Raw genomic sequence first — 19,319 nt, 5'->3', positions numbered from 1 at the left:
GAAGGTAGATCCCTGACTATGGTTGCCCCCAACTTTTTGCCTGGTGTTTTGCTGGTTTTCTGACTTAGTTGACCTGGGACCCTGCTATTCAGGGCCCCAGGCCTACTGCTCTCTCTGTAAAATGGATTCCATGTACCTTAGGTACATGTCTAAATTGGATACTGAGTCACCTTATCAGTCCCTGTACAGTGTACCTTAGGTACCCAGGGCATAGGTGTACCCAGGGCCTACCAGGGGCTGCAGCATGTATTATGCCACCCCTGGCTGGCCATCCAAATCTGACACAACTGGCTGCTTGACAGCTGGGGCAAGGTGGTGTAATCACCCTTTGCTTTAGATATAGTATACCTATATCTAACCCTAAAAATGGACACACAGATCTCCTATCAGTCACTCCTATGGCAGGCCTTAACAATCCTGAAGGCAGAGTGCTTGGAATCGTGTGAGATGGTGCTCTGGCATGAGCTGAGCCTGTCTGCGGCTTTCGGGATCCATCCCTTAGCCGTTTCCATGATATCGCATACCATATACTCTTAAGTGCATTATAATCCTCGCGGTTATATGCCAACTCTGGTATCGCTTTATCAAAACATGTCGAGTAAGGTGTCATACGAATTGGAATACTAACCCCTCGCCAATTCTGGCGACGGGGTTAGCATTCCACCCTTCTAGAGGGACACGACATGTATGTAACCCCTAACCCCGGTTAAAGTCAAACATAGCCTCAGCTCCACAAAATGGATGCTGCCACCGAGACACAAGTCTGCCCTCCTGCTGCTGGGAGTCCTCCCAGAGCAGGAGATAAGGACAAAGGGTTTCCTGCCAGGGGCGGTGCCAGCACCGTCCCAGACAGGATTTTGTGTATTGTAGGTAGGCAGGGCTACAGAGGAAGGTGACTGCACGTGGCACCCCGGTGCTCACTGTGCATAGGCTGGCTTGAACCAGTTCCAGGGACACTCCAGACCCTGTGCTGGGGAAAAGCCCGCCAAGGAAGTGGGTGTAACCACCCCCCTCCTGGTCCCACCCATAGGGCAGGACTTAGTCGCGTGCCAGCCCCCTTTTTCCAGATAAAGGTAGAGACTGGCCCCCTTCCAAATCAGATCATCTTTGAATCCTGAAACTACTTTCTGCGAAAGGAACTCAAGACTTCTTCCTAAGATTTCTCCCTTGTGGCTAAGGAGTAGTCACCCTGCATCCGCAGGCACCATCTAGGAACACTGCGGTCTGCTGCATGTCCTTCCTCCGGAATCCGACTGCCCAGCTCGACGAGAACTGGCTTCCCTGGCACCTCTGACCTCTACCCACCTCTACAGCCCAGCTGAGAACCGTGGGTGCGACGAGACCTCGAGGGACCGGCCATCGCCAAGACTGCACGACTTCTGCACAGCAAGCCCACCGAGTAATTTCCTGGTGAGTGCTTTGGGGTCCGAGAAGCCCCAACCCTGAGCAGCTCCAGCACCGAAGAGCAGCCCCCCAGCATCTCCACGATCGGCGTGGGGCCCTTCTGCTTTTTGCTGCTCACCGCGTTGTTTGGCTACTAGCCCGCTGGCTTGTGGCCTTCCTGACGACGCCCGACGACATCACTGCTGCTGGTCTGGTTGCTCCAGACTGGCCCTTGCTCCCTTCCAGAAGAGGAGCACCCCGGACCCTCCTGGTCCACACAAGACGCCATTTTGAGTCCACCGCGTGGGCTTGAATTAGCCAAGGCTTGTTGCCCAATCCTGGGTAACTTCGACGCCGACAGCTTCATCCATCGTGGGACAGCTCGCCTCTCCATCCTGGTCGCCGACAACGCCTCCTGGTCCGTGAGATCTGCAGAGCCAGCGTCGCCCACTCACCTAGTCGAGGTGACTACCATCCGGTGCCCTCCTGGTGCCCACTGACTACTGGCTAGTAGTCACGAACTTGGTCCCCTCTGCTTTCAGGTGTCATCCTTCTTCGATCCAGGCTTGGATCCATCGAACTTTCTTCACTGGTCGCCTGCCAGCAACATCTTTCTTCCAGGCTCCTGGTCCGGCAACGAGGATTCCCGACGTCTTTTGAGACCTATGCAGCTGCAGCCCCTGGGCTAGGTAACTTCAGCACTTCGGTGTCCCAGCATAGCCTCACTATCCAAGGGTCAGGATCCACTGTCGTTTTCTCCCTACCAGGTCGGGTTCGCCCGTGAACACTAACTTTGTGAATTCTAGCTCCCATAGACTTTGTCCCGCATCCCGTGTGAGAGTGCACACTCTGCACCCGAGTTCCCTAGGCTTCCTGCTAGTAATCTAAAGGTTCAGTAGTCCAGTCCTAGCGATTCCAAAGCCTATTAGTACTGTTACTTACCTGCTAGTAATTCGCATTCCACTTTTAGAGTATATGGTTTTTCGTGCCCCTCGGGCATTTGTAGATACTGTGCTAACTTAAGTATTTTCGTAAGAGTTTTGTTGTGTGCCTAGCACCCTGTCTTCATAAAGAGTACAGGGGTGTTGTGATTCTAATAAATACACTGTTTATTTTCATAACACTTGTGTGGTGTCCTTTCACTGGGTGTTCAAGGGGAAATGTGATGGTAAAACAGCTGGCTTAACACGCCCTCTAGAGTCTTAGCCTTAGACTGCTCGTATCCATGCTACTAGGATAGCTGGTCTATAAGGTTGACTTACAACCAATCATCAATAAGGGTTGTTTGGACTGATATATAGTGATCACTAGAATAGTGAGCACTGCACATCAGGCCAACTTCTCACATTGGTGGCAGCGGTGGGATTTGAGCTTGCTGTTGTTTTACCACACATATCCTAAGAATATCTTGTGAAAGATCACATAAGTACTAAAGGTACATATAACTTAGCTTAGAATACTCTGAGTTCTACTGAACCAGCTGTTGTAGCTCCTAGGGCCTAGCACACCCTAAACTACAACTCTAGCAAGGGATCAGTAGGCAAACATATAGTGTAGGTAAGTGCACCACTTACACCTCACTAGAAAAGCATGTCTACCCAGGGAGAATCTACTGAGACTCCCCTGGTCAGTGTTGACCCTCCACAGGTCACTTCAAGATATGCAGCTCTCAGCTTCCAGGAGATGAGACAGATCTGTGTCTCCAGGAAACTGAAGCAGGGGTCTAACCCCACCATTCCCTTTCTGATAGGTCTCTTAGAGACATATGATGCCAGAAAGATTTCTCCGTTACATGAGAATATGCCAGCCTTAGAGGGAACCTCTGGGGATCCAGACCTCCCCAACATTACCAATGCAGTTGAGGAGGAGGATCAAGAGGAACTCTCTGGGTATGAGGTAGACAAAGGTCTTGAGGTAGTCAGAAGGCTAACTAGGGCCAACTTAGACCTACTTGGGGAAGGATCTGGGGGACCCCCAGTACTGACCCTAATGAGGCCTAACCTTGGAGTTAGGAGAGATAGATCTCCTTCTAGGGACTCCCTTAGATCTCTGCACTCTAATGCCTCTTCTCAGGGGAGAAGGAACTCTCCCCAGAGGAGATTGACTTCCCCTCAGAGAAGAGAGCATGAAGCAAGGATGAGACAAGCTAGACTGAGGATTGAAAGGGAAGAACTTGCCCTGGCCAAAGAAAAGCTTGCATTTGCTAGAGAGCAGCAGATGAGTGGGTTAGCTCCCACTGGTGGCAGCAATCTCCCAAGAGAAAAAGATAAGGGTTTAGATACTAAACACCTGACAAAGATAGTGCCCCCCTTTAAGCAAGGGGATGACATCCAGAAATGGATGGCTGCTCTGGAGAGGGCCTGCACTGTGCAGTGCATTCCCCAGAGTCAGTGGGCAGCTATACTGTGGCTCTCCTTTGATGGCAAAGGTAGAGATAAGCTCCTCACTACAAGAGTGGAGGATGCTAACAATTACCAGGTCCTGAAAAATGCACTGGTTGATGGGTTTGGCTTAACCACTGAGCAGTACAGGTTGCTGTTCAGAGACACCCAGAAAACTCAGTCTCAGGACTGGTCTGACTTTGTTGATTGTGCCACTAAGGCTTTGGAAGGCTGGCTACTGGGTAGTAAGGTTACTGATTTCAAGGGATTGTATAATCTAATTATGAGAGAGCAAGTCTTAAATAATTGTCAGAACCAGTTATTACACCAGCACCTGGTAGACTCTGATCTGACCTCTCCACAAGAATTGGGTAAGAGGGCAGACAAATGGGTCAGAACCAGGATTAGGCCCAAGAACCAAGGTGGTGACCAGAAAAAGGAATCAACCAAGCCTCAAGAGAAGGGTGGGAATAAATCTACAGATCAAACCACATCAGGGCCCCAAAAATCCTCTGAGGGGGGTGGGTCCCAGAATCCTTCCAACAACCAGAAGAAACCTTATTGTTATCCCTGTAAACAGGTGGGTCATTTAAAAACTGACAGCAGTTGCCCAAAGAATAACAATAAGGAAAACATACCCCCAAGTAACATTCCCAAACCTCCTGTTACTACTAGTAGTAATCCCCCAGGTGGTGGGAGTGCCCCCAAGAATTTGGGTGCATTTACTTTGGGAGTTCCTGGGGACTCTGGCCTAACCAGGTCCCCTGACTTAGATACTCTTGTCTGTGAGACTGGCATGGGGTTTGCCAACTTCACAACTTGTCCCAACACTTTGGGCAAGTACAGACAGGAGCCCCTCATCAATGGTATAAAAGTTGAGGCCTATAGAGATACAGGGGCTAGCATCACTATGGTGACTGAGAGTCTAGTCCCCTCAAGGCAACTTTTACCTGGTGCCACATACCAGGTGACCAATATTGATGGAGTACAGAGAGATCATCCCATGGCAGTGGTCAATCTCAGCTGGGGAGGTGTCACTGGCCACAAGAGAGTGGCAGTGTCACCAAACTTGCCTGTAGATTGCCTACTGGGGAATGATTTAGAGCTCTCAGCCTGGGCTGAAGTAGAGCAAGAAACCCATTCTAAAATGGTAAACATCCATGGTAAGGTTAGTGGGGCAGTGATAGCCCCAGCCCCAGTCCAAGATGTCCTCCCTGAACAGGTCAGGAGGGTTGTGCCAGTCACAACCCAATCTCAGACAACTTCCTTCCCAGAACAGGTTGTCAAGGCTGTAATGGTAACAGCCCACACCCAAACTGAGCCCCCTCCTGAAAAGGTTGGGAGAGTTGTGATGGCCACAGCTCAAACTCAGACAGATGATAGTGTTGTGAAGCCTGAAACTATGGATCACTCCACTCAGACAGAGAGTACTGAGGAGGAAGAGAAATCTCCCTCCCACCAGACTTTAGGAAAGGATCAGCCTCCTCAGGGAACTGATCTGACCCCTTGTGAAGAAACTGCCACAGAGGTAGTCAGGCCTAGCCTGGCAGACCCCCTGATGTCAGTGGACCCTTCCAAGGTGGGACCCAGTCTGGAGCAGGTAACCTGCCCCTCTCTACCCTGCCTCAGTCAGCCCAGGGCTGTAGAGGTCAGGGAGGCCAGTGTTGGACCCCAAAGGGCCCCTTGTCCAAAAGAATTCCCCAATCATCAGATTAAGGGCACTGAAGCTAGTAATCCTAGCCAAGTGAAAATAAAACATACTCCTGAGGGATCCCCCTTAAAATTAGTTAGGGACCTCCCTCAGATGGACACTGTTGGGCACAGCCAAACCTGGGACCTGAGGGCCCCAAACCTGACCTGTCCCTCCAGTAAGCCAAACAGAGGGACCCAACCTCCAGCTGTAGGTAGCCAGAGGTTGACCCTGAGAGCCCAAAACAACTCAGTCTTGGAAAGAAAGGCCTCTATGGTGGAAAGTGATTGGAGGAAGCTGAGCCCAAATTTAGTGGAGCCTCACTTCAGTACTCCATTTCAGCACCAGCCTTTTACTTTGCCAAAACACACCACAGGTAGAGATTCCCTATGGTGGAGACCCTCAGACACCCTTAGGGTGAGGGATTGCTTAGTGGACCATGAGATAGGGGGTAACCATGCCAGTGCTGGTACTTCCTTATATGGCCACTCAGGCAATATAGGCTTACCTGGCAAGGCTAGCCTTATCTCCTTTCGTTTGGGGAGGGGTTATGTAGGAAGGTAGATCCCTGACTATGGTTGCCCCCAACTTTTTGCCTGGTGTTTTGCTGGTTTTCTGACTTAGTTGACCTGGGACCCTGCTATTCAGGGCCCCAGGCCTACTGCTCTCTCTGTAAAATGGATTCCATGTACCTTAGGTACATATCTAAATTGGATACTGAGTCACCTTATCAGTCCCTGTACAGTGTACCTTAGGTACCCAGGGCATAGGTGTACCCAGGGCCTACCAGGGGCTGCAGCATGTATTATGCCACCCCTGGCTGGCCATCCAAATCTGACACAACTGGCTGCTTGACAGCTGGGGCAAGGTGGTGTAATCACCCCTTGCTTTAGATATAGTATACCTATATCTAACCCTAAAATGGACACACAGATCTCCTATCAGTCACTCCTATGGCAGGCCTTAACAATCCTGAACATTGAAAACAATGGGGTAAACCCAAGAAATCAATAGGACCTGGGTAACTGTGTATATATAAAAAATATGGTCCTAGACACAATTTATAAACACGGCTAGTGATGTGAGTATTACTTCTTCACAGTCAACAGAAAATCAGACTTAATCTGAACCTACAAATACATGGAGATGTATTATTAGCTTAACTCAGCCAAAAATGCAAACAAAAATGCAGTAAATGCAAAAAACCCAACACAATTATCACAATAAATCCTACTGCAGTTTATTTACAATTTCATAAAATTTCAGGTGAAGTAGAAAAGGAAAAAGGAAAGAAATTTGGTGCTCAAGTAAAAGAAGGTGCGAGTATAGGTCTTAGAGTGATTCAGTGCAAAAGAAGAAATTATTTTACATTGCACATATTTAGCCTACCCATTCACAGTCTATATACAATTATTATACAGGGGGGCAGAAGGGGGGGGGGAGTTTGGGCAGGTGTAGGCTTTTGGTGGGGGGATCGTCGACGTTTCGACCCTGGCGCAATAAGGGAAAGTCACAACCTCTGCTGCGGGTCTTCTTCAGGACGGATGTGGGGACAGGGGACGGGGGAGCACCTGTAATGGTAAGTATAAATATATTTTACAATTTATTAAATCCGGTTTCAGTCTAAAGGAAATTTAAAAAGTGTTGGGTACATTACCAAAGGAATTGAATAGGTGTCGCAATTCCAGATCAGTTGGGCGAAACACCTATAAGAGGTAAAGACAAACCGGGAGACTGTTAGCCCATCTCCAAAGGCACAGTCATCCCATAGTGTCAAAACAAAGGAGGGGGGGTGGTCAGCAAGGGTCAAGACTCACCTCTGACCGGTGACTTCTGCTCAGTCTAAGGGTCAATTCGTGTATAATAGGCACTCGAATTCAATCGTGCTGTATGGGGGAAAAGGAACCAATCAGTCCCATAGTACAATTTTATGCCCCATAGAAAGGTTTCATACATGTAGGAACACTCACCCTAATCTGGTAGCACGATGGGCATTGTGCCAATGGACGAGGGCGAGAGAACTAGATTAAGTTCTGGTGTACCTGTGTTGCAAAAGACAAACTGGTGTAATTCCCTGTTGTAAATTACCACCAATACCCAGGTACAGCGCTAGTCAAAAGCGTACTGAGATTGCTCATAACGTCAGCTATAGAAAGAGGCATCTGCATTAGGTATAATACAAGAAAACCCGTATCACAACAATAAGCCTAGTGGAGTCCAATGTTGAAACTAATACAAATGTGACCTGTGTTATAAAGAATATCCAGGTCAAATATTCAAATTTAATTAACCATAATGAGAGGCAACAGTGCTCCTAAATGTACCGCCAATAGTTATACAGTGTATGAAGGGTGCAATTCCGGTAGACTATTCCCATAGAAAAACGCGATTGAAAATTGCAACTGGGTAACGCGATGGAATTTTACCTTAAATATAAACGTTCTCCCCAATGGTTCAAAACGGGGTTTTTTTTTCGGACCACCGTTCTTCAATTGAATTCGCTCGGAGTGTAATACGGCAGCTACCGACTCACATGACCGGCAAGGCAGACAGCAATTCATTGAGTGAAAAACGCTCGGCATGTAAACCGGCAGCTTCCGTGTCATGCACCACGTGGTGAGAACCCATTGGGATTGGTGGGTTCTCACCACGGTCGGTAGCTGCCGGATTACACTCCGAGCGAATTCAATTGAAGAACGGTGGTCCGAAAAAAAAAACCCGTTTTGAACCATTGGGGAGAACGTTTATATTTAAGGTAAAATTCCATCGCGTTACCCAGTTGCAATTTTCAATCGCGTTTTTCTATGGGAATAGTCTACCGGAATTGCACCCTTCATACACTGTATAACTATTGGCGGTACATTTAGGAGCACTGTTGCCTCTCATTATGGTTAATTAAATTTGAATATTTGACCTGGATATTCTTTATAACACAGGTCACATTTGTATTAGTTTCAACATTGGACTCCACTAGGCTTATTGTTGTGATACGGGTTTTCTTGTATTATACCTAATGCAGATGCCTCTTTCTATAGCTGACGTTATGAGCAATCTCAGTACGCTTTTGACTAGCGCTGTACCTGGGTATTGGTGGTAATTTACAACAGGGAATTACACCAGTTTGTCTTTTCCAACACAGGTACACCAGAACTTAATCTAGTTCTCTCGCCCTCGTCCATTGGCACAATGCCCATCGTGCTACCAGATTAGGGTGAGTGTTCCTACATGTATGAAACCTTTCTATGGGGCATAAAATTGTACTATGGGACTGATTGGTTCCTTTTCCCCCATACAGCACAATTGAATTCGAGTGCCTATTATACACGAATTGACCCTTAGACTCAGCAGAAGTCACCGGTCAGAGGTGAGTCTTGACCCTTGCTGACCACCCCCCCTCCTTTGTTTTGACACTATGGGATGACTGTGCCTTTGGAGATGGGCTAACAGTCTCCCGGTTTGTCTTTACCTCTTATAGGTGTTTCGCCCAACTGATCTGGAATTGCGACACCTATTCAATTCCTTTGGTAATGTACCCAACACTTTTTAAATTTCCTTTAGACTGAAACCGGATTTAATAAATTGTAAAATATATTTATACTTACCATTACAGGTGCTCCCCCGTCCCCTGTCCCCACATCCGTCCTGAAGAAGACCCGCAGCAGAGGTTGTGACTTTCCCTTATTGCGCCAGGGTCGAAACGTCGACGATCCCCCCACCAAAAGCCTACACCTGCCCAAACTCCCCCCCCCCCTTCTGCCCCCCTGTATAATAATTGTATATAGACTGTGAATGGGTAGGCTAAATATGTGCAATGTAAAATAATTTCTTCTTTTGCACTGAATCACTCTAAGACCTATACTCGCACCTTCTTTTACTTGAGCACCAAATTTCTTTCCTTTTTCCTTTTCTACTTCACCTGAAATTTTATGAAATTGTAAATAAACTGCAGTAGGATTTATTGTGATAATTGTGTTGGGTTTTTTGCATTTACTGCATTTTTGTTTGCATTTTTGGCTGAGTTAAGCTAATAATACATCTCCATGTATTTGTAGGTTCAGATTAAGTCTGATTTTCTGTTGACTGTGAAGAAGTAATACTCACATCACTAGCCGTGTTTATAAATTGTGTCTAGGACCATATTTTTTATATATTAACAATCCTGAAGGCAGAGTGCTTGGAATCGTGTGAGATGGTGCTCTGGCATGAGCTGAGCCTGTCTGCGGCTTTCGGGATCCATCCCTTAGCCGTTTCCATGATATCGCATACCATATACTCTTAAGTGCATTATAATCCTCGCGGTTATATGCCAACTCTGGTATCGCTTTATCAAAACATGTCGAGTAAGGTGTCATACGAATTGGAATACTAACCCCTCGCCAATTCTGGCGACGGGGTTAGCATTCCACCCTTCTAGAGGGACACGACATGTATGTAACCCCTAACCCCGGTTAAAGTCAAACATAGCCTCAGCTCCACAAAATGGATGCTGCCACCGAGACACAAGTCTGCCCTCCTGCTGCTGGGAGTCCTCCCAGAGCAGGAGATAAGGACAAAGGGTTTCCTGCCAGGGGCGGTGCCAGCACCGTCCCAGACAGGGTTTTGTGTATTGTAGGTAGGCAGGGCTACAGAGGAAGGTGACTGCACGTGGCACCCCGGTGCTCACTGTGCATAGGCTGGCTTGAACCAGTTCCAGGGACACTCCAGACCCTGTGCTGGGGAAAAGCCCGCCAAGGAAGTGGGTGTAACCACCCCCCTCCTGGTCCCACCCATAGGGCAGGACTTAGTCGCGTGCCAGCCCCCTTTTTCCAGATAAAGGTAGAGACTGGCCCCCTTCCAAATCAGATCATCTTTGAATCCTGAAACTACTTTCTGCGAAAGGAACTCAAGACTTCTTCCTAAGATTTCTCCCTTGTGGCTAAGGAGTAGTCACCCTGCATCCGCAGGCACCATCTAAGAACACTGCGGTCTGCTGCACGTCCTTCCTCCGGAATCCGACTGCCCAGCTCGACGAGAACCGGCTTCCCTGGCACCTCTGACCTCTACCCACCTCTACAGCCCAGCTGAGAACCGTGGGTGCGACGAGACCTCGAGGGACCGGCCATCGCCAAGACTGCACGACTTCTGCACAGCAAGCCCACCGAGTAATTTCCTGGTGAGTGCTTTGGGGTCCGAGAAGCCCCAACCCTGAGCAGCTCCAGCACCGAAGAGCAGCCCCACAGCATCTCCACGATCGGCGTGGGGCCCTTCTGCTTTTTGCTGCTCACCGCGTTGTTTGGCTACTAGCCCGCTGGCTTGTGGCCTTCCTGACGACGCCCGACGACATCACTGCTGCTGGTCTGGTTGCTCCAGACTGGCCCTTGCTCCCTTCCAGAAGAGGAGCTCCCCGGACCCTCCTGGTCCACACAAGACGCCATTTTGAGTCCACCGCGTGGGCTTGAATTAGCCAAGGCTTGTTGCCCAGTCCTGGGTAACTTCAACGCCGACAGCTTCATCCATCATGGGACAGCTCGCCTCTCCATCCTGGTCGCCGACAACGCCTCCTGGTCCGTGAGATCTGCAGAGCCAGCGTCGCCCACTCACCTAGTCGAGGTGACTACCATCCGGTGCCCTCCTGGTGCCCACTGACTACTGGCTAGTAGTCACGAACTTGGTCCCCTCTGCTTTCAGGTGTCATCCTTCTTCGATCCAGGCTTGGATCCATCGAACTTTCTTCACTGGTCGCCTGCCAGCAACATCTTTCTTCCAGGCTCCTGGTCCGGCAACGAGGATTCCCGACGTCTTTTGAGACCTATGCAGCTGCAGCCCCTGGGCTAGGTAACTTCGGCACTTCGGTGTCCCAGCATAGCCTCACTATCCAAGGGTCAGGATCCACTGTCGTTTTCTCCCTACCAGGTCGGGTTCGCCCGTGAACACTAACTTTGTGAATTCTAGCTCCCATAGACTTTGTCCCGCATCCCGCGTGAGAGTGCACACTCTGCACCCGAGTTCCCTAGGCTTCCTGCTAGTAATCTAAAGGTTCAGTAGTCCAGTCCTAGCGATTCCAAAGCCTATTAGTACTGTTACTTACCTGCTAGTAATTCGCATTCCACTTTTAGAGTATATGGTTTTTCGTGCCCCTCGGGCATTTGTAGATACTGTGCTAACTTAAGTATTTTCGTAAGAGTTTTGTTGTGTGCCTAGCACCCTGTCCTCATAAAGAGTACAGGGCTGTTGTGATTCTAATAAATACACTGTTTATTTTCATAACACTTGTGTGGTGTCCTTTCACTGGGTGTTCAAGGGGAAATGTGATGGTAAAACAGCTGGCTTAACACGCCCTCTAGAGTCTTAGCCTTAGACTGCTCGTATCCATGCTACTAGGCTAGCTGGTCTATAAGGTTGACTTACAACCAATCATCAATAAGGGTTGTTTGGACTGATATATAGTGATCACTAGAATAGTGAACACTGCACATCAGGCCAACTTCTCACAAGTACGGAAACAGCTATGCTCAACGTCGCTGACGACATTCACAAGGCCCTAGATGAAGGTGATGCCTGCCTCCTCATCCTTATTGACCTATCTGCTGTATTCGACACAGTAAACCCACCAGCCCTTTTGGAGACTCTGTCGAAACGTCCGGCATTAATGGCACAGTACTAAAATGGTTCGCCTCCTTCCTTAAACACCGCTCGCAACAAATTAAAACTAACTCCTGTCTCTCAAAGCCAACTAAAGTCACACTTGGGGTCTCACAAGGCTCGATCCTCTCCCCGTCCCTCTTCAATCCGTTCATGGAGCCCTCACAATCATACTGAAAGAAGCCGGAGTGAATTACCACCTTTACGCGGATGACACCCAAATCTATTTCAGGATCAAGTCTCCCGATGACACCCAACTCCTCAATACCACTCTAACCGAGATCCAAACTTGGTTCTACGTTAACCACTTAAAGCTCAATCCAGACAAAATGGAATTAACCCTATTCTCTCCAAAAAGCAACCATCCTCCTATCCAAGAGTGGCTCAAGAATCTGGTTGCCCTAAACTGCCCCCTTACCTTATCCGACTCGGTTAAGTCTCTAGTCATCACTCTTGACAAGAACTTATCAATGGAGGCCCACATCAAAAACCCTGCAAAAAGTGCCCTCTTCTCTCTTAAACACCTCAAGAAACTGAAACCTTCTCTACCCCACAATTACTTCAAGACAGTGGTCAAATCCCTAGTTCTCTCTAAAATCGACTACGGGAACGCCATCCTTATAGGAACTCCAAAAGCTCACCTAGACCCTCTAAGGGCAGTGCTGAACATGTCCGCTCGACTCGTATCTGGAGTTAAAAGATTTGAACACATCACTCCAGCCCTCAACTGCCTCAATTGGCTTCCCATGGAAGGGAGATGTATCTTGTAGGAAATGGGACCCCCGGCCAGCCAGGGCTTGCGCCCCAGCCAGTCAGAGACCGCCACTCCTATATAAAGTCGACCCCTGCTCGCCCTCTAGGTAACGCGGCGCGGGCAGTCAGGCCTATCTCGGAGGACATGTGTGAAGCATTTGCGCACGCACCCACCAACAGCAACATCCCCGGCCTCCCACAAAAGGAACTCCACACGAAGTATATATGAAAATAGTCTTTGTATTAGACAGGACACATAGGGATATACACTTTACAAGGGGTTCAAGGCACGGCAGGGGTTACCAGGGAAAAGGTACAGGGCAGGGCCAAGGGACCACTGCCAGTGGTACGCATCTGATGGAACTGGCATTAGAACACATATATCCTGGGAGCTTCCTAGAACTAGCAGTAGAACTCACTCTGACCAGGGATCACATACATGAGACATCGGGTACTCAGGCGGGAAGGGACAAGGTACATAACACAGCAGAGGCCCCCATCAGCAGGGCAACACATAGTAAATCAGCAGGGCAACACATAGTAATCCTCAGCATCACATTGATATTAGTCAGTAGCACCCCCTAGGCCAGATGACCGTCCTGGGGCAGGGGCGCCTTAGAGTCTCGGTGTCCAAAGTGGCCTGAAAGGGCTCGGGCAAACCTAAACGTGGCAGCGGCCCACGAAGTGCTGGGCCGCTGAGGGACTTGGGTGGAGCCTTGCAGGCTCAGGGGGACAGGAGGGCGATGGTGGAGCCTCTCGGGGCTCAGGGAAACATGGTGGGGCCTCTCGGGGCCCAGGCAGGGCCGGGGCACGTTGGAGCCTCCTCGGGGCTCAGGGAAACAAGGTGGGGCCTCTCAGGGCCCAGGCAGGGCCGGGGCACGTTGGTGGGGCCTCTCGGGGCCCAGGCAGGGTCGGGGGCACGTTGTGGAGCCTCTCGGGGCTCAGGACGAGAACTGTGGGCAGGTAGGGACCCCCCTCAGGGGGCCCGGCATCACTGGGGCCCCACGGGCCATGAAGGAGCCCCTCGGGCCCGAGGAGGGGGGTGACAGGCGGAGCCTTTCAGGGCTCATGGGGGTGAGGGCCAACCGAGCCCCGCCAGGCTCGAGAAATGCAGGGGCCCACGGGGGAGCCTCTCAGGGCTCAGTCTAGTTGTGGGCGGCATCGTTGGAGTCCTTCCCGGACTCGTGGACGAAGGGCGGGGCCCTCGGTGGCCTCGTGGGCACACGGCACCCCTTGGGGCAGAGGAGCGCCACGGAGCCCGCCCGCACTCACCGATCTCCACGTGCGGCGGCTCCTCGTGGCGTCAGCTTCCCTCGGCTTCCCCACGGCGGGGCGGTGGCGGAGCTCTCCCTCTCTCCTCGGGGAAAGCCTCGCTGCAGGGCAGGCGGGGACGCCCTAGAGCCGGGCAAATCCCTGCGCGGCCCCGTGATGACGTCCTGGGAGTCCCGGCGGCCAGGACCAATCAGTGGGCAGCAATGCCTTCTCCGGGGCCGCCAATGGCAGCGCGGCCCTGGAAGGGGAGGCGGGTGCAGCGCCTCCACAGCCGACTCCGGGCTGCAGCGGTGAACTCGGGGAGGCAGAGAGGAGTAGGCTCCCTCGTAAATAGGCCACGCGAAGGGGGTAGGCGAGGTAGGCACTCGCTGGGCGTCTGGCACCTCCGTGGAGCAGGGCAGATGCCGGGTGGCACCGGCTCGATCAATTCAGCGTGCCCCAAGCGCTAGGGGTTAGATACAGCGCTCCCAGCGCTATAGGGGGAAGTAGAACGCTCCCAGCGCGGGAGAGGGTGAAGGGAAGCAGCAAGGTCCAGCAAAGAGTCCAGGGGCTGGGCAGGGCCCAGGGAGGCCAGCCAACCCTGAGCCCAACCAGCAGCACGCCCCTGGCAGGCTTCCAGTCAGGACCAGCAGGAAGAAGAAGAGAGCGAGAAAAGGGCCCACCCCCCTTTTATACAGGAGCGCCCTTTGTCTCCAAAAAGGGGCAGGCAGGGAGAGAACCAGCTGGAACTGGTTACAAGGAATTTCTTGGTGCTGGCCAGGCCAGGGACACTGGACGCACCCCCGGGGGGGTGGGGCCAGCCTGGTGGGGGAAGGCCCAGCCGGCTTCAGCCAATCAGGCGCCAGCACATCTACTGCACACACACACCAAGGTCTAGAAGGGGCCCTTCCCTTCTAGCCACACGCATGCCGCAGACATCATCTTGTAGCATTCAACCTCACGAGCGCACACATACCAAACACGGCCCGGCACGCCCCACGCATCAGGAACTACCAGAGCCACATACATCCCCCATGCATTCCTATGGGCGGCAGGTCTCTCTCACCACGCACACACTCAGGAGGGGACTCACCATCCCCCGGTCACATATACTAAGCACAAACTTCCGGGATGGACCTGCCAGACGGGCCAAGTCCAACACATGCCCCCCCCAGCCCAAACGCAGGGGAGACCAATCACTACCGGGATGGACTTCCCTGCTGCAGGGCGGTAGGACGTGGACGCGGCCCGCAGTGCCGGACCAATAAACATATCCATATTAAAAATAATAAAAGTTAAAACAAAAAACAAACAAAAAAAATAAAAAATGAAGACATAGGTCCAACCAGGCTACCCACCTGGTACTCCTTAGTTGCCCATGACTACGACCAGGCCCTAAGCCATCCAGATACCACTGGTCCCTGCTAATCCGAAGTGGGGGGGCGGTACCCCTGGCCCCCAACAGCCATTCTCCACTCCCTTTCTCAGTGTAGCCATGACTACCACGGTTCCTTCCACCTAGGGTCCGCACCCTCAGGTTTACCAGAGGTCACGGGCAAGAATGCCCCACCCTACCTCTACTTCTGAGGTTCCGCGTTCTCCCAGGAGAAACACCCTCAGAACACACCTTCCTACCAGTCTTGGAACTTCCTCCCTCCACTGGTCTTCCACCTGGGAACTAAGCGTTCAGCTCTCCCCAAGGCAAGCCGCGGCCGAGCCAGCAGGTCTTCCTTGTCCGGGATACAACTTAACATGAATTCCGCCAGGGCGACACCTGACACCTAAAACACCACAAGATGAGCCGCGGCAGCGCCAGCAGGTCTCAGTACAACACAACATAAATTCAGCCAGGGCGACACCTGACACCTAGAACACAACAAGATGAGCCGCGGCAGCGCCAGCAGGTCTCAGTACAATGAACACAACAAGATGAGCCGCGGCAGCGCCAGCAGGTCTCAGTACAACGCAACCTAAATTCAGCCAGGGCGACACCTGACACCTAGAACACAACACGATGAGCCGCGGCAGCGCCAGCAGGTCTCAGTACAACGAACACAACAAGATGAGCCGCGGCAGCGCCAGCAGGTCTCAGTACAACGCAACCTAAATTCAGCCAGGGCGACACCTGACACCTAGAACACAACAAGATGAGCCGCGGCAGCGCCAGCAGGTCTCAGTACAACGCAACCTAAATTCAGCCAGGGCGACACCTGACACCTAGAACACAACACGATGAGCCGCGGCAGTGCCAGCAGGTCTCAGTACAACGAACACAACAAGATGAGCCGCGGCAGCGCCAGCAGGTCTCAGTACAACGCAACCTAAATTCAGCCAGGGCGACACCTGACACCTAGAACACAACAAGATGAGCCGCGGCAGCGCCAGCAGGTCTCAGTGCAACGAACACAACAAGATGAGCCGCGGCAGCGCCAGCAGGTCTCAGTACAACGCAACCTAAATTCAGCCAGGGCGACACCTGACACCTAGAGCACAACACGATGAGCCGCGGCAGCGCCAGCAGGTCTCAGTACAACGCAACATAAATTCAGCCAGGGCGACACCTGACATCTAGAGCACTACAAGATGAGCCGCGGCAGCGCCAGCAGGTCTCAGTACAACTCAACATAAATTCCGCCAGGGCGACACCTGACGCCTAAAACACAACCAGCGGGGTAAGGGGACTTGATGCATCCAACACATTCAGCGGGGTAAGGAAGGACATTATTATCGTTGATTCAGCAAGCTCCCCCTCCCAGGGAACTTACACCCCATTACTCAGCACACCTCAACATTCATCCACACATCGTCCCTTAGACTGGTAAGACAGTTTTCTACCGCCCAGATTCCTCAACCTGACCCTTGTGGCACAGGTACCATTACTCTAGGGGAGGGACAAGGACCATACACATTTGAACACAGCTACGCAGACACCGCGGGATCCCACCCTTCTGGGGAATCCAGAACCCATATTGTACTAGGGAGATGATTTACCCTCCCAAGCTAGGGGCAACTAACTAACAGGGTACACAGACACTTTTTCCACAGAACGGACATTTCCATTGATCATTAAACATTTCCATAGAGCAGACATTTTTAGCAACCTGACCTGACCCCATGTGGCGCAGGTATCATTACTCCAGGGAAGGAACAGGGACCATACACATTGAACACAATTACGCTGCCACCACTGGATCCCACCCTTCTGGTGAATCCAGAAAACACATCGCACTAGGGGGTTGATCTACCCTCCCGGGCTAGGGTCACCTAACCAGAACACATTTTTCACAGAACGGACATTTAAGTAACCTCCTAAAAACAATAATCTCCTTTCTTTGCGACCAGTTACAATACAGAGTTTTTGTAGGGAGGCCAGTTATCGTTGTGGTACTGCGCAAACACAAGTCCGGATCCCACCGCTGCCACCAGTGTAGGAAATGGGACCCCCGGCCAGCCAGGGCTTGCGCCCCAGCCAGTCAGAGACCGCCACTCCTATATAAAGTCGACCCCTGCTCGCCCTCTAGGTAACGCGGCGCGGGCAGTCAGGCCTATCTCGGAGGACATGTGTGAAGCATTTGCGCACGCACCCACCAACAGCAACATCCCCGGCCTCCCACAAAAGGAACTCCACACGAAGTATATATGAAAATAGTCTTTGTATTAGACAGGACACATAGGGATATACACTTTACAAGGGGTTCAAGGCACGGCAGGGGTTACCAGGGAAAAGGTACAGGGCAGGGCCAAGGGACCACTGCCAGTGGTACGCATCTGATGGAACTGGCATTAAAACACATATATCCTGGGAGCTTCCTAGAACTAGCAGTAGAACTCACTCTGACCAGGGATCACATACATGAGACATCGGGTACTCAGGCGGGAAGGGACAAGGTACATAACACAGCAGAGGCCCCCATCAGCAGGGCAACACATAGTAAATCAGCAGGGCAACACATAGTAATCCTCAGCATCACATTGATATTAGTCAGTAGCACCCCCTAGGCCAGATGACCGTCCTGGGGCAGGGGCGCCTTAGAGTCTCGGTGTCCAAAGTGGCCTGAAAGGGCTCGGGCAAACCTAAACGTGGCAGCGGCCCCCGAAGTGCTGGGCCGCTGAGGGACTTGGGTGGAGCCTTGCAGGCTCAGGGGGACAGGAGGGCGATGGTGGAGCCTCTCGGGGCTCAGGGAAACATGGTGGGGCCTCTCGGGGCCCAGGCAGGGCCGGGGCACGTTGGAGCCTCCTCGGGGCTCAGGGAAACAAGGTGGGGCCTCTCAGGGCCCAGGCAGGGCCGGGGCACGTTGGTGGGGCCTCTCGGGGCCCAGGCAGGGTCGGGGGCACGTTGTGGAGCCTCTCGGGGCTCAGGACGAGAACTGTGGGCAGGTAGGGACCCCCCTCAGGGGGCCCGGCATCACTGGGGCCCCACGGGCCATGAAGGAGCCCCTCGGGTCCGAGGAGGGGGGTGACAGGCGGAGCCTTTCAGGGCTCATGGGGGTGAGGGCCAACCGAGCCCCGCCAGGCTCGAGAAATGCAGGGGCCCACGGGGGAGCCTCTCAGGGCTCAGTCTAGTTGTGGGCGGCATCGTTGGAGTCCTTCCCGGACTCGTGGACGAAGGGCGGGGCCCTCGGTGGCCTCGTGGGCACACGGCACCCCTTGGGGCAGAGGAGCGCCACGGAGCCCGCCCGCACTCACCGATCTCCACGTGCAGCGGCTCCTCGTGGCGTCAGCTTCCCTCGGCTTCCCCACGGCGGGGCGGTGGCGGAGCTCTCCCTCTCTCCTCGGGGAAAGCCTCGCTGCAGGGCAGGCGGGGACGCTCTAGAGCCGGGCAAATCCCTGCGCGGCCCCGTGATGACGTCCTGGGAGTCCCGGCGGCCAGGACCAATCAGTGGGCAGCAATGCCTTCTCCGGGGCCGCCAATGGCAGCGCGGCCCTGGAAGGGGAGGCGGGTGCAGCGCCTCCACAGCCGACTCCGGGCTGCAGCGGTGAACTCGGGGAGGCAGAGAGGAGTAGGCTCCCTCGTAAATAGGCCACGCGAAGGGGGTAGGCGAGGTAGGCACTCGCTGGGCGTCTGGCACCTCCGTGGAGCAGGGCAGATGCCGGGTGGCACCGGCTCGATCAATTCAGCGTGCCCCAAGCGCTAGGGGTTAGATACAGCGCTCCCAGCGCTATAGGGGGAAGTAGAGCGCTCCCAGCGCGGGAGAGGGTGAAGGGAAGCAGCAAGGTCCAGCAAAGAGTCCAGGGGCTGG

Source organism: Lissotriton helveticus, chromosome 2_2 (assembly GCF_964261635.1).
Source record: "Lissotriton helveticus chromosome 2_2, aLisHel1.1, whole genome shotgun sequence".
Classification (NCBI taxonomy): Eukaryota; Metazoa; Chordata; class Amphibia; order Caudata; family Salamandridae; genus Lissotriton; species Lissotriton helveticus.
Note: the sequence above shows the minus strand (reverse complement) of the source record.